Below are 15,277 nucleotides of genomic sequence, written 5' to 3' on the forward strand. Positions count from 1 at the left end.
CCTCCTGCCCGATGACAGCTGGAATAGACTCTGGCACTCCCGTGGCCCTCGTGAGGATAAGCGGCTAAGAAAATGGATGGATACAGTATATATATATATATATATATATATAATATATATATATATATATATATATATATATAAACAGTAAGTTTGCAACCATATTGCAATGTCGATTTAATTAGAACACACATGACTAGAGCATTTCCAACCTTTGTGGCGCCAAGCCTCCCGCGGACCCTAGTGAGGATGGATGGATTGACGGCGAGGTTGTTGCGCGCATATTGGGGTGATTACGGTAAGCAAAGGAATGTGTCACACTAGTGTGGAGCCGTAATGATGTCAACTTGTTATTTACTTTCCAAATCGGGATGACTGGCCAAGGCGAAAGGAGAATTCATCAAGCGCCGGCTTGACCGGCCAGGCGAAAAAGAGGAGCCGCCGCCGCGCGCGGACGGGGGCGGGCGGAGGAGGAGGAGGAGGAGGAGGAGGAGGAGGAAGAGGGGGGGGGGTTGAGGACTTTGCCTGGAGGCCTGCTGCAAACATGCACTGAAGCGTTTCACTACCGGATCCGATACAAACGGCGACATTTGACGCTTCGAGTCTTGTTTTTTTTTTTTTTTTTTTTTTTTACCGTGCGTCTTTTGCTATGAAGTAAGTAGTGGTACTGGAAGCGTAATGGGGTCTTGTTTGAAAACAAACAAAACAAACAAAAAAAAAAACAACAACACCGTGACCAAAAATAACCCGTTGCGAGAGAGAGAGATAGGTACGAGGTCCAAAATGCCAGACAAGGTTAATGAATTGCTTGTTCGCCGCGTAGATGCGGTGTTCAATATTCAGGTTTAAGGTCAGTGAGAAGTGACGTCCCATCCCCCACCCACTTCTCTCTCTCTTTCTCTCTGTTGTCTTCGAAGGTCTCTCTACCCCTGGCGTTGAGCGGCTGCTTGCCGCTGTCGCTTCCCGCCCCCCCCTCTTCTACTCCACCTCCACCACCCCCCTCTTGCCCCCCCCCTCTCCGGTCCTCAGTGAACGGCGAACTCCTCCGTAGTAGCCCGCAGTGGCGACGCGCTAACTCGGCTTTTATTATTATTATTTTTTTCCCCTTTACTCCCGTCCCCCTACCCTCCCCCCCTTCCCTACCCCGACCGCCACCTGGGACGTAGCCGATTAAAAAAAAAAAAAACTCTCCCCACCCCCACCCCCACCCCGGAAAAAAAAAAAAATTACACCAGCGGTCGGAATTTGAAATATGACGCTGAGTAAAATGGGAGGAAAGTCGTCGCTAGCTTGTTGAAGTTGGAGGATCTCCTTGTGGAAGAGGAAGAGGCGGCGGCGGCGGCGGTGGCGGCGGACACCACGAGTTCACTCTCGTCGTTTCGAAAGGTAACGCTTGCGAGTTTCCTTTTTATTTTGTCTTTATATATTTTTTTTCTCGCGTTTATCGTGAGGAAGAAACGAGTGCTGCCGAACGCGTTGTGTGTGTGTTTTTTTTTGTGAGCAAGAGGGGGGCTACCGGCTCATATCCCCATTGACTCCACACGTGTGTTGAAATTCCTGCCCCCCCCCTTTTTTTTATTTCCAACGCAATTCCCCCCCCCCTTTTAATAAACCTTTCGGGTTAGCAACTGTTTACCCTCAGGATTGTTTACACTCCTTCCCCCGTTGCCAGCTTCAATCCTAAAAAACAAGTTTCCAGTTGTATTTCCATTTTTTGACAAAAGACAACAATCCGCACTTCCGCTTGGAAGCGACGCCGAAACCCGCCATTAAGATCATCTGATGCCACTTTTCATTTTGAAATATGCTAAATATTTATATTGCCATGCAGACTTGGGAAGCAGTTGGAGTGGGGGAGGGGAAGAACACCCAACTGTACTATATGTTGCTTATCGGTTTTCAAGAAATTGTTCATGTTACTGTACATAATTTAACGTTAGACATCCCAAATGACCGGGTGTAAACACGCTAGCAGTGCTAGCTTAAACAAAATAAGCACAGCTACATGGAATTCTACGCGTAAACGCTCTATGTCTCAATGGAGTCATAGAAATGTTAACGTAAAACTGTATTTTATTGTAATCTGTGTTTCATAGTCATGAGATTGTGTACGTAGATGGAGTTCATACCTCGCAAAGGGTCAACAGAGGCCAAACAATTCAAATGTTAAGAAGTCTTGATTGTGCCCGTGACCAGCGTCTAATACGTTGCGGGTAAAAGTCCCCAACAGTCGAAAGACCAAAGACCTTCTACGGCAAACCCAACTCTTAAAAAACAAACAAACCAAGTTATAGCAATCGCATCGGTTCAACACCGGATCCGGTGTGACTCCGGTTTAAACCGCTGACCTACTTTACCCGGGGGTTGTTCGCCGGCTTTTCTCACCAAAGTCGAGCATTTGCCCTGAACCCTTAATGGCGGTCATTTTAAGAAACAGTTTTAGTGGCGGCCATTAAAAGAACAATAGTGTTTTATGACCGCCGCGCAGCGACTCTAATGTTCCCATTCTCGAACTATGTCGGTGTGTACATTGAATGGGGTTAATTCCTCTCATTGAGCGGTTGATGATTTGGTCACTTTTGTTGTCGGTCTAGTGTCTTTAGTATTTTGTAATTTCCTGTTAAAATGTCTGCCTATGACTTGTTTTGTTTGGATTCACCCAACCCCACCCCCCTCTCTGGATCCTTACATTTTGCAGTCACATGAACGTCAACTATCTCCGCTGTGAGATGATACTCTCTTATTTTGACGAAATACTTCAGTCTAGAAACAAACGAGAAGGCATCATGTGGATAATAGCCGCTCGTCGTTTGGCCGAACCATTCAAATCTGACGGGGGGACTCCGGGCCAGCTCACCTAAGACGGCGGCATTGGCTCACTCGAAACACATGTTCGCGACTACCTCACATCCTGTGCAGAACTAGGGCATGGAAGTCCCCGAGAAAGCCGGCGACGACCCGACTGCCGCTGTAACGCCCGTATCACGCTGTCCAAATATTTTTGGTGCAATATTTACTGATGATAGACCGTCGAGGGGAGTTGGCAATTCTCTCGCTCTAAAAGGGACGTGCAGTGCGCATGGGCCTCCGGCCAACTGGCAGACTCGGCGGTTACACTAAAATAACGTCCATACAAGTACTGGTCAGTTGAGGTTATAATTATTATTTATCTACGCTTATTTTAGATTTTGCGCAGCTTGTGTTTACAGCCTGGGAACTTTCTGTTACCTGGAGTAGATACGGTGTCAATGAAACGTAAATAAAAAGTTGCAGGCGGAAGCGGTTGGGGTTGGTTTGGAGAGAGTGATTCCAGACTTTGCGGTGTCAAACCCGGAGTTTGGAAACTGGCTTGTTCGTCATTTGTTGCAGCTTTAGAAAGCGGAATATTATTTCTTTAACAGGCTTTTAGTGAGTAAAAGATGTAGATATCGTGCTGTTCTGGCAGAATTGTTCTCTGTTTATTCATGGCAAAAGTTAGATATGGGTCAGGTAGTGTGGGTTCAGTCCTCAGCTCCTTTGACCATGTCCAAGTGTCTTTGAGCGAGATATTAATGCTGGGTCATCAGTAAGTAAATGAGGCGACGGCGTTAAAGCGCTTTGAGTACCTTGAAAGTAGAAAACCGCTATGCAAGCTGAAGCCCGTTTAACACGGCATGCAACATTACACAACCATCCAGGCGTCCATCCTTTTCCTGAGCCGCTTGTCCTCCAGGCGGGCGGGAGGGTACACCCTGAACCGGTCGGCAGCCAATCCCAGGGCATTTACAGACAACCATTCGCGCTCACGTTCACACCTACGATGCCATTTAGAGTTTCCAATTAATGCTTGTTTTTGATTTGGATTTGAACCCTGGTCCTCAGAACCGCGTGGCAGACGCGCAAACCAGTTGTGCCGCTATTATACAACCATGTAAGGTAAATAAAACGGATACTGTAATCCTACCATGCAAAGCATTTGTTTCCCAATCCCAATGTGCCCCTAGCTAGTTGGTAACGAGGGTCCATTAGTTTAATTATCCACTTGAAACCCCTGCACTGTTTTCAACCGTAGTTATTGCTAGCGTGTTTTGCAATACAATTTTGTTGTTGTTTTCATATTTGGGGGTGGGGGGAGGTGGTGTTGCACATTACTGTTATCAGACTTTCGGAAACTAAAAGAACTCTCCACTACCTAACCTTTCGGCCCTTTCTTGGCAACGGTGTCATCTGATGAGGATGTGGACATCCAGCCTTTGGCCGTCTCCCGTCGTTTCTTCCGAGAGAAACACTTATTTTCCCCCCCACCCCCTCCCGCACTTTCCTTCCAGCTCTCTCCCACAGCTGCAGCAGTCGGCTACAAACATTAGTGGCTGTTGCGTGCTGCTACCAATGCGCCGTGCGCGCCGACCTAACTTGGCGTGTTTGTATCGACGCCACATGTTTCGGCACGAAGCAACACGATATTATCGGTTATTCGCGGTGTCCGCGAAAACACGAACGGACGATCGTAGCTGCTAAACCGTGAGAATCAGATGGAGCGTACCACTTGAGCGGTGCCCCCTCCGAGGTTTATGCAGAAATGTACAAGCCGGCCGCTGTTTTTTTTTTTTCTTGCGTCATTACAACATCCTGTTTCGACCACAAAAGGCTTTCGGCCCAAAAACGCAATTTTAGAGACATTTTAGGTTGAAAATTTACAGTGGCTTGATTTGGTGTATCACTCGCTCTATTTAATTACAACAAAGGTTCAAAATTAAATCTCTGCCTCAAAGACTAATGTTACTACAGTTCTATGCGCCACTCCACGTAGAATAAACTGGGGTGAACCCAGGAGGAAAGAGTCAATTTCCCCCCCCAAGCCGCTTATCCTCACAAGGGCGGCCATAAAAGACAATGTCCAAAGATTGGATTTCACACTTAAGAAAACAGACGAAGTACAATGTGTATCAGAACGGTCAATGACCAATTGCCAGCAATGTACCATATCGTCGTTATGGATTATGGATGTTATTGGATATAGACTATTCCCGCGAGTTAGAATGTAGAGTACCGTATTTTCCGCACCTAAAAGCCTATAATTTTCTCAATAGCCGAAGGTGCGCCTTATAATCCAGTGCGGTTTATATATGCATCAATATTGAAACTTTAGCGTAGCGCCATCTAATGGACGCATAACGTAACCCCAGCCTCTACTGTAGCATTTATTCTATGCGCCTTATAGTGCGGAAAATACGGTAATGCCCCTGCGAGTGGTCAAGGACAGACAGCCACCAGTGTGCTCAAAAATCACTTGATTAGATAAATGGTACGAAAACCGCGTCATTATTACGCAATCCTATCTGTCGTTGCTACAACTCGCACTGAGTCAACATACAGACCGGCTTAAGGTTTAGTCAGCTAACAGCCGGCCAACTCTCCGCTCTCATTCACTGACGCCCACGTCGCCTTCCTTTCAAATCCATACACACGCTCGAGTCACAGATACATCAGTAGAATGTGAGGATGGCGACCTCGAATAGACAAAATATGACCTGCGCCTCCCATGCACGTTATTCTTTAACAACGCAACATATATTTTAATACGATTACTTGATTAATCAAAAGGATATTTGGTACAATACTCAAGTTTAGAATTATTCGACAGCTGCCGCATATTTACGCCCATTATTTTATCTCCGTCATAGATAATAGTCATAGATTCTGTGATCTACTGTTACACTGTATGATGAACATGTACACTCATGCACTTGACTTTTTGTTTTACTTTAAACATTGCCACTGTCAAAAAAAAAACAACTTGCACTTTGTGGCAAATTATGGAACGTTTGTATTTTTAAAGCTACATAAATCCAATTGTCACGTAAAAGAACAGCCAAACAGGCGACTGCTTGTTTTCAGTTCAGTCGGAGCAGCGGAATGATACGAGGAAGAAATTTGCAAGATGTGGAACATTTGCGGGTTAGGAACGAATTGAGTAATCTGAAGTGTACAGTATCTAGGGCAAAGGTGTGTGTGTGTGTGTTTTTTTTCTCCAACATGTAATCAAAAGGATCTCGTAGTGTATTCTGAGTCCCGTAGAAAGCCACCGGATGTATTTCGGGGACCTGCATTTCCAACCGTATCTATATGTAACGCCGGTGTTTATAACTCGAGAGTTACACGGTGTCCAAAAGTACTACAACATACATTAGCAGTGTTATGTTTAAAATCGTAAGCGCCAGCAAGAATTCCAGACTTTAAAGAAATTCAGATGTCTAATCTTTGGTTGCGGCTTTGCCATCACGAGATACAAAAATGCAATAAACTTCCCCGGCTTTTTTTTTTTTTTGTGTGAAAAGATGACTCTCTCGCGTGACATCCTCAACAAAACGTGGGAATGGATTTAAAATGTGTGTTGTAAAAAAAGACAAGGCTCATTGAAGCACTTCTTTGCATCCGCACCTCACACAGCGAAGACATTTTATGTTGTATCAGTGGCACGACAGCTGCACGCTGATGACTGAACAAAAGTCCCAGAGAGAACCGGCCCAAGGGCAGGGCCCCGTGAAGGACTCCGCGACGGAGAGCTGACTCACGGTTACTAAAAACAATCGCTTAAATATGTATTTAGCAAAGTCAGAATCGAACCACTTGCGAGCTGGAGCAGAGATGCCAAGGCGGTTATCCGAGCTATTAAGTAAATTGCCATGGTTGATGGCTCGAGAGGCAGAAGTTAAATGGAGTGGTAGAATGCTGGGGAGTTGGTGCTAATCGAAAGAAGGCTTGGGATACAAGATCAGAACATATTTGAGAGTATTTTGCCAAACCGTACAAGGAAATATGATTAAATAACAGCGTAGTGCATATGCTATCAAGCAAAGGGCTTTCTGTCGAAACGTCTGATGTGTTGTCACGTGAATAATAAAGGGCACATTGTTATTTGAAAATCAGAAGGATCTGTGTAGATGTCCCGAAAACAGGGGGGGGGGGATCAGAAATCACGAGGGTTGCCATATCTGGAGTTGATTATTCCTTTGTAGTATTTAGTAATTTGTTGTCGTTAAGAACTCGGGAGTTCTACAATCTTATGAAAATCGGGTTAAAATCCGTTCACCTAAAAAGGAAACAAATGATTAAAAATACGATTCAACATGATACAGAACAGACGCATTTACACATCTATTCTCTCAACTGCTTATCCTCACTAGGGTGCGAGTGTGCCGCAGGCTAGCTATCCCAGTTTACTTTGGATGAGAGGCTTCAACTTTTTACCAGCCACTGGCAGGGCGGCATATAGACGAGCAACTAGTCACATTTACACGAGGGCTGGAGAATATATCTTTTGCGTATCGTAATCGCAGTGAACATGTGCGCAATAGTCACGTTGCATAGTCCTGTGCAACGATGGTGGATAAATATGCTATCAATCAACTGTGATACTAAGAAGTGACAGAGGGACCTGGTTGGGCATACACTACTACAGTACATGTTACTTACTTTCTGTGCAAATAAAAAACAATTTGTCAGTTTTTTCCCCCCGCCACTATTGCTTGTTTATAGTTATTCTGCATTTTTGTTCATAAAAAAAAAAAAAAAAGGTGTTACAAGGCTTGGGGCTGAGTTGCTACAGATACGGCAATGCACTCCCAGCCTAGCATACTCTACTACTAAAGCATACGTTTTAAGCAAAAAATAAATATATTCCTTAAATTATTTGATTATATAAAGTATTTAAACTATACATGTATTTCTACTATGCAGTTTATTGTCAGGAAAAGCTTAAAAAAATTTTTTTTTAGGCATTTAACGCATTATTTCATTTTCCATTCATTGTAATGGGAAAACGCGCTTCGGTTTTCGAACGTTTCACTTTTCAACCGACCTTCTGGAAGGGATTGTTGTCGAGAACCGAGGCACCAATGTATTTAAATATTGTGCGAACTATTAATTAGGACACTGGGACCAATTACACGTCTGCATTTACTGTTTCTGCATTCAGACTGTGATGAAGGAATATGGGTCGCAACAGATGACGCTTGGGGGAGGGTGAGCACGGCATTATTGAAGGGACAAAAAGTGTACACGTTTTGCTTCAACGAACTCACTCAAATATAACTGCTAAGTACATGCGCGAGCTCACTAGCAACCTGGCGAGCAAGTACAGAGTCTGCTCATCCGCGCGACTTGTTTTTTTCGTTGCGGGTACGTCCACATAACAGTGACATGAGGGAAATTTAACTGTTTAACAGACACAGTGACAGTCGGCTTGTAGCCACGGACACATACTTGAATGACACCTTCAAGGGGGGAGCGTTTAGCGGACTTGTACCTGCACAAACCTGCGGCTCCGGGGCGGACTTTATTTTTCAGTATTTGCTAGCCGTTTTATAATTGGCTTTTTTTTTTTTTTTTTTTAAATCAATAAAATTTGGCCGACTTGTTAACAACACTCTGACAATGATGAGCGTGTTCTGCAATTCACATGAGTTCCCGCCACTAGTTTTTTAATATGCGGCAATTAACATATTTCCCTTCTGTAACCCGGCTGCAGCCGGCTGAGCCGATGGTTTGTAGACGTTCAATTGCAGCATTTTGGTCACATGGGGATGTCAGCCAATCGTCGGTGTATTTCTTGCGATCAGGTCACACGGGTTATGTGGCCAATTAAGTGCTTACATGCTGTAACAAGTAAGTAGAGCAGCTCGGCTCAGTCAGGAAAAAGCGTTGAAAAGTTGACCAATCTACTGACTAATCGGTTCAATTCCAAGTCACAACCACCACTGTGATAACTCGTCGAGCAGCATTAACCTGCTCAGTACGACACTGGCATGGACGCAGGATTTCAGGATGACGGTTTTAGATTTGTATCATCTTATTGTGCAGTTGTCAGTTTTTGGCTGTGTTGTGGTTCACGAAAATTGCCGATTTGATCCATTTAGTCGTGCGGATTGTCGCTCGACGACCCAAGCGACGTCTCCCGGTCATTGCCTGGCAAAAACAATCCAGGGTGTCGTCAGCTGCGATTGGATCCAACGCATATTAAACAAGATAATCATCATGGAAAATAGATGATCTCAGTTATCATTTTAAAAATGTGAAACTTGAACTCTTCTGAATACTTGAATCAGTCCTTGCAATTCCTTTACGTGTCTGTCGCAACTGCGTAATGTTCATTTCGGGTTTGTTTCCTCATAAGATCCCAAATGAGATGTAATCTTGCAAGCCGTTTCTTTTGTGCGTGCGCGCCGCATAACCGAGGCTAGAGCGCGGATGATTTTAACCAGATGACTGCGAAACCTCTGCATGGGATTTGACACTTCTCAGATCTTGGATGATCATTACTCGTGTGATATTTGTCACCTGCTGCTCCGGAGGCACTGGAGACAGCGTAGCGTTAAAGGTGACATAGAGGATTAATGTCGACGGATTCCATCTCGGGCTGAATTCATCTCAGATTGCACAATGATAATCTTTTAGTAGGAATTGGAATTTAAACTACATTTCACAGGAGCGTACTTTTGTCACATTCTGTTATTCCCATCTCACAAACTCCATTTACACCCGACTTCGGATGTTTCCGGTCCACGGAGATGTGATTGCGGATTACGCTGCTGTAATGTTGGTTGCAATCCTGGATCAATATGTGGACTAAAACAGAGACTCAGAGTACAACGGGACACAGCGGTTCATTCACAACCCAGGCCGAGCACAAAAAGATCTTCTACGGAATGTTATGGGAATAAGACGGCGGGCAACATTATGTAGCTCTTGTAATTTCTGTGTTACAATCGCAGATGATGCATTATAACACAAAAGTCTCTGAGGGTTTTACAACTCCTTGTTCTCCCGTCATCAAAAACGTTGCCTATTTTATTTTTTAAACCCAAAGAATTTATAGACATCAATGTTCCTTTTCGTCCTTGTCTTAAGACAAGCTGGCATCCAAAACAAACATCCAGAGATTAATTGAATTTAAAAAAATAGACTGAGCATAAGTCTGTCTTGGAAAAAAAAATGTCCTTTTCAAATGAAAACATAGTTCATAAAAAAATAAACTGTTTTTGTGTGCTTACAGAAAGTTGACTGTCCTTCTTAGAACAGATGCTTCTGGTCTCAATTTTATTTTATTTTATTTTTTAACAGAATGTACCGTGGGCCTAAAGTGAAACAAAAACACAATATCAAGTTAAAAAACAGGTCATCAAATAACACATCACAAGAACAACTAAACACAATAAATCAGAATACACTAATAAATAACTAATCACAATGACAAATAACTAAACATAAGAAATTATTGTGATATATTTTTTTAAATTGGTGTTGTGTTTAGCTGCAGCATTGGCGATTAGGCATTCGATTTTTTTTCAATTGCTGTGGTTAGCGATTTGCTGCTGTGATTACCGTCATTTTTGTTTTATGAGACGCTGTGTTTAGTCATTGTGATTATTAGATTTTTTTAGGCTGTTTTTTTTTTGCACTTCGTTGGCTCTCTAAGAACGGCAAGATACATTAATGGCAACACACCAATTAAAATATCAATACAATATCACAACAAAGCACTTCATCCTTCATGTTACACTTTTCTTAAGGCAAGATGAGAGATTGATAATGACTCCAAATTCATTTTCTTCATACCCAATTTGACATTTTAAATTGAATATTGCCGTTACACTGCATGTACTATAAAACTCTGTCAACTGTTATTCCTCCACGCATTTTTTTATTCCCTAATTCGGGGCCCGCTTTTATGGAGTCAAAGAATAATAAAAAACGCGCTGTTTCAAAGATAGTCTTTGAAAAAAAGCTTTATTACATTTAAAAACACGCAAATATACACTGTCATGTTCAAAGTGCCTTCCAGAGTACCTTAAAAAAAGATGAATATGACAACTGCCTATACAAATTTTCATGCCACTGATCTCCTGTTTTTAGGAACGTGCAACATCTATCGTTTTTCTTCTCTCTAGGAAATGAAGAATTTTAACTGTAACAAATCTCTGAATTATTGTGTTATCAAAGCACCAAATGAACAGGTATAGGACAGTTTCAATGCAGCTGTAAGTTGTGTTTATACACGAAGTCACAATGTTTCTGACGCAAGCCCGTCCAAATCCTGGAATGTACTTTTCCAAATGAAAAAAACAAGTTCAACCTGGGACACACCTTAATTATTTCACTGCTCCTACGTTGAAGGTGTAACCTAAATGTTTATGCAAGTCTGAAAGCACCATGGCCCATTACCAATTTTCACCTTATGCAGTGTTACATTCCTCATAAAGTAAATATTTGCACGAGTAACACTTGTAGCCCATAAAACAATCGAATGGAAAACCAGTGTTGTAAATGTGAAGCTAACGGAACATGACTTCCTTTACCACGTATGGCTGTTGCTCATTGTTACACTGTATTTTTTAATATTTTGCTCCTCCTCTACTTCCTGATATGAGAAGTGAAGTGTCACAACATCATTTTGCCGATTGTACAGAATATTTGGGCCAACAACTTCGGGTAATAAGCTTTATATTTTAAGCTGATGCCTCAATAATAAGTGTACACTATTTGTATATGTAATGTTTTTTTTAATTTATTTTTTTTGTCAGTACTAAGCAAATTGTGTTTAGAGCCAGAAGCCTACATTATACTGTACCGCACTATTGTACTGAATTCTCAGTGGGTGTGCTCGTGAAATGGATCATTGCAGAATTATATTTTAAAAAATAAAGTTACACACAATATTAGCAGGTTAAGCAAGGCAAATTTATTTGTATTGTGCATTTCATACACATGGTACCTCAATGTGCTTTACCTGATTAAAGGCATTTGAAAACAAGAAGATGAAACATTTAAAACGGGATAAAAACAATAAAAATGACAAACACAATATCAAAAAAAGACAATTATAACCACATACAATGGAAGTAATATGATCAAAAAGTGGATGTATTCTAAAAAGCATGAGGAAGAAAAGAGTTTTCAACCTGGATTTAAAAACATTCACATTTGGGGCTGACCTCACCCCTGTTGGCAACTTATTCGATTTGTGTGCAGCATAATAGCTAAATGCTGCTTCACCGTGTTTGGTTTGGACTCTGCACTCCACTATTTGACCAAAGTCAGTCGATCTCAGAGTTCTTCTGGGTTTCTATTCCGTAAGTATTTCTTTCATGTATTCAGGACCTAAATCATTTGGTGATTTATAGACCAGTAGCAGAACTTTAAAATCTATTCTAAAGATGACTGGAAGCCAGTGCAAGGACTTTCAGATTAGCGTTATATCCTCTGACCGCTTTGTTTTGGTCAGAACGAGACCTGCGGCGTTCTGAATGAACTGCTCCTGTTTAATACTCTTTTTGGGGAGTCCTGTCAGAAGACCATTACAATAGTCAAGTCTACTTGAGATAAAAGCATGGATGGGCTTTTCCTTAAGAACACTCGTGGAGGTTAGCAAATGTGTTCAATGAAGAGATGGTCCCCTCTAGCTATGACTACAAGGGTGGTAAATCATTAGTGACCCTCGGTAGACGGGGCAGATTAGTTTTTGTCAAAAAAAAAAAAAAACCCTAAAGGGATAAATCTTTACATGTGTAACAAGATTTCAGGTGCAGCGGAGGGGACGTACAAGTACAAAGGAGGAAAAGCACGCTCCAAAGTATACCACAAGTCGTCAAACAGTATATAAACGCAGTGCTGGCCGATGAGTATGTCGAGCTGCCGACCGGCGGACTCGTCTGTCTTTTATTAACTATGTGATGACCGACAGAAGTAGTGATGTAAATTCTGATGTACACCGGACCGGGCTTACTATCTGCTCTGGTTAGGTGCATGGGGGAATTTATTTGGTGGTTGACTGTACAAGTGAATAGTGTACAGGTAAAGTAGCCAAAGAAACAAATTAAATAATATGGATGGCCTCAATTCGACCCAGTAAAGCCTGTTTGTCTTTTTTTTAACTAGAGACAAAAGCCGGCTTTGCAGTGCAGCGCAGTTTGCGAATTGTCCCCCCCCCCCCCCGAAATAAAAGATGCCAAAAAAACACATCCATAATGCTTTTTGGCACACGTTTGTTGGGAAGTATGAAGTGTACTAAATGTGGTATAGACGGAGCAGGAGTCCAATGATCAGTTGATGGAGGAAAAACCTCTGTGCCAAAATAGAAATGGAATAGGAAGAAAACAAGTAACAAAGCTTGCCTTCTTCATGTTATAAATAGCCTTGTGCCAAGAGGAAATAACCAAAAATGTTGGATGTCTTCCATTGTTGCCCTTTGTTTACTGCGTCTCTTTGTTGAATTTGTTGGCAGGTTCCGCTGTGCTGAGCTGCTGTGATGTCACACATTTTTTTTTTTCATTTGAATTTATTTAACCTGTCCTTTCTCTTCTTTTAATTTGTCGTCATGTTGCGCTGCGGTGATGTCACACTATTTATGCTGTCCTACCCACCCCGCTGTGGAAACGCCGAGCCACTTTTGGGGTGTATCATTCTAAACTGTGCAAGGGCTCGTTGAACTGCAGCAATAACGGAAAACGTAGCTAAAGAGCTCCCCTCCCATAAATGGACAGGTTACTTCAAAAGGCACACAGTCCTACCTCCAATTAGAAGTTATTTGAGGTACAAGCCATTAGTCAGCCGATTTTACAAAAACAAACAAAAAACTCGAGTTACGAGCGCTAAATGGTGGCAGTGAACAACACAAAAGCAGCAGATCCTAAGCAGTTCTTCTAAAAAGAGGTCAAGCACTCGCCTCAGTCTACTGCCACTCCCAGCTGAAGTTTATTGCAAAACTAAACACAAAATAAACAATTGTCTCTTGAATTAAACCAAACAACCTAACTTTGCCTTATGTAAGTCCACAATCTTAAGGCTAACTTACGTTGCAAAAGATCATAGAGGGCCCAAGGAAACTAGCATCACTGCTACTATAGTTCTAACAATTTAAGAAGTGAATATTTGAACATATATGGTACAGCAACACATGTAGATGGACATGACCGTAGTTGTGGGTTTAATATTTTTTATCCTTTGCAAAAAATGGCTCTCTACTCCAGCTTACTGACTTTAGAAGGGACCGCTGTCTGTTCATTTTTTTTGTCAGCATAATTCCTGCAGTTTTTTTACTACAGGGAGTCCTCAGGTTAAGACTGTCTTGACCCAAGACGTTTCGACTACAACGCCCGTCCCCCGTCCGCCATTTTGTCTGGCTAATGCTTGTCCGTGTTTGTGCGTTGGGAGTATCTTTGCATTTTTCGCCCTCCTTTTTAGACATTATGGCCCCAAAGAAGAAAGCTGTGTCTTTTAGCAATGCTTCTGGAGACCAAAAGAAAATCCATTACCATGGAAACGAAGCTCGAGATCGTAAAAAGATTGGAGAAAGGAGAGACACCAACACCACCCAGGCTTCAGTCGGTGGACCATGGTGAAAAATTAAAGACAAAACCCGTATTTTAGTGCATGGGAAGGGTTGCGTTCCTATGTCGGATACAATGATCGCAAAACAAGGTTCTTTGATACTTGTCGAGATGGACCGGATTGAGGACCAGGTTTCTTCGCGATAGCTAAGCACAGCCTCCCCTTCTTCTACTCCATTACCTCTCCGCAGTCATGCTAAGTACGTCATCTTGTTTATGTCAATGTATTTGTTTTTTTATACAAAGTATTTTGATGTAAATTCTGATTTTAATGGCGGAATCCGGCTTAAGTCAAAATTCGAGTGAAGTTGCTAACTCTAGGAACGGATCTCAGTTGTAGACTGAGGACTCCCTGTGTTTCGTTTTCCTGTTTTTTTTTTTTTTGTTTCTTTTTTTGGATGTTTGAACTGATTATTTGCCTTTCTATTAATTCCAATCGGGGAAAAGAATTTGAATTTGAAACTCCTAAGTCGAGGTAACACCACAGAGTGAGTTCCATGATTTGTTATCAAATCTTTTTTTTTTTTTTTCTTCCATTTTCGCATGGTTCTTTTAAAGTTGACCTTCTCAAACTGCGGACAGTCTCAAAATGACTTTGATTTCGAAACTGTTTGCGATTTTTGCTAAGCACTCTTGACTTTGAAACACGTCCCGTCTACTCTCTGGTTTTGTTTCAATTTCAATTGCCTGCTGATGACAAACAAAAGTAGCCCAAATTTCCATCGGTGACTTAATGTGAGATTCCCCCCAACCCACGAATTGTAAAATCCTGCAGCATTTGTCACATCCAGTAAAAGGGAGATCATGTCGGTGTAGTAATGACATCGCAACTGTACAAATTCGAGGCTTGGAATGAAGAGGAGTCTTTCAGTTTGACCCCGAAGTCGTATGGAAGGGAAGCGCAAGGAGTG

The 15,277-nt window shown here is 42.2% G+C and overlaps 1 protein-coding gene across 1 annotated transcript in view; it reads left to right on the top strand.

Moving 5' to 3' along the window:
* The first annotated feature begins 568 nt into the window (after nucleotides 1–568).
* tbl1x (transducin beta like 1 X-linked) overlaps nucleotides 569–15,277 on the top strand; it is a 42,217-nt gene continuing 27,508 nt past the window's right edge. Inside the window, exon 1 of the mRNA XM_061841208.1 lies at nucleotides 569–1,386. The gene's annotated coding sequence lies outside the window, so the exon portion shown is untranslated. The remainder of the gene's footprint in view (nucleotides 1,387–15,277) is intronic.

The sequence above is a fragment of the Syngnathoides biaculeatus genome, chromosome 14 (assembly GCF_019802595.1).
Source record: "Syngnathoides biaculeatus isolate LvHL_M chromosome 14, ASM1980259v1, whole genome shotgun sequence".
In the NCBI taxonomy this organism is placed as follows: Eukaryota; Metazoa; Chordata; class Actinopteri; order Syngnathiformes; family Syngnathidae; genus Syngnathoides; species Syngnathoides biaculeatus.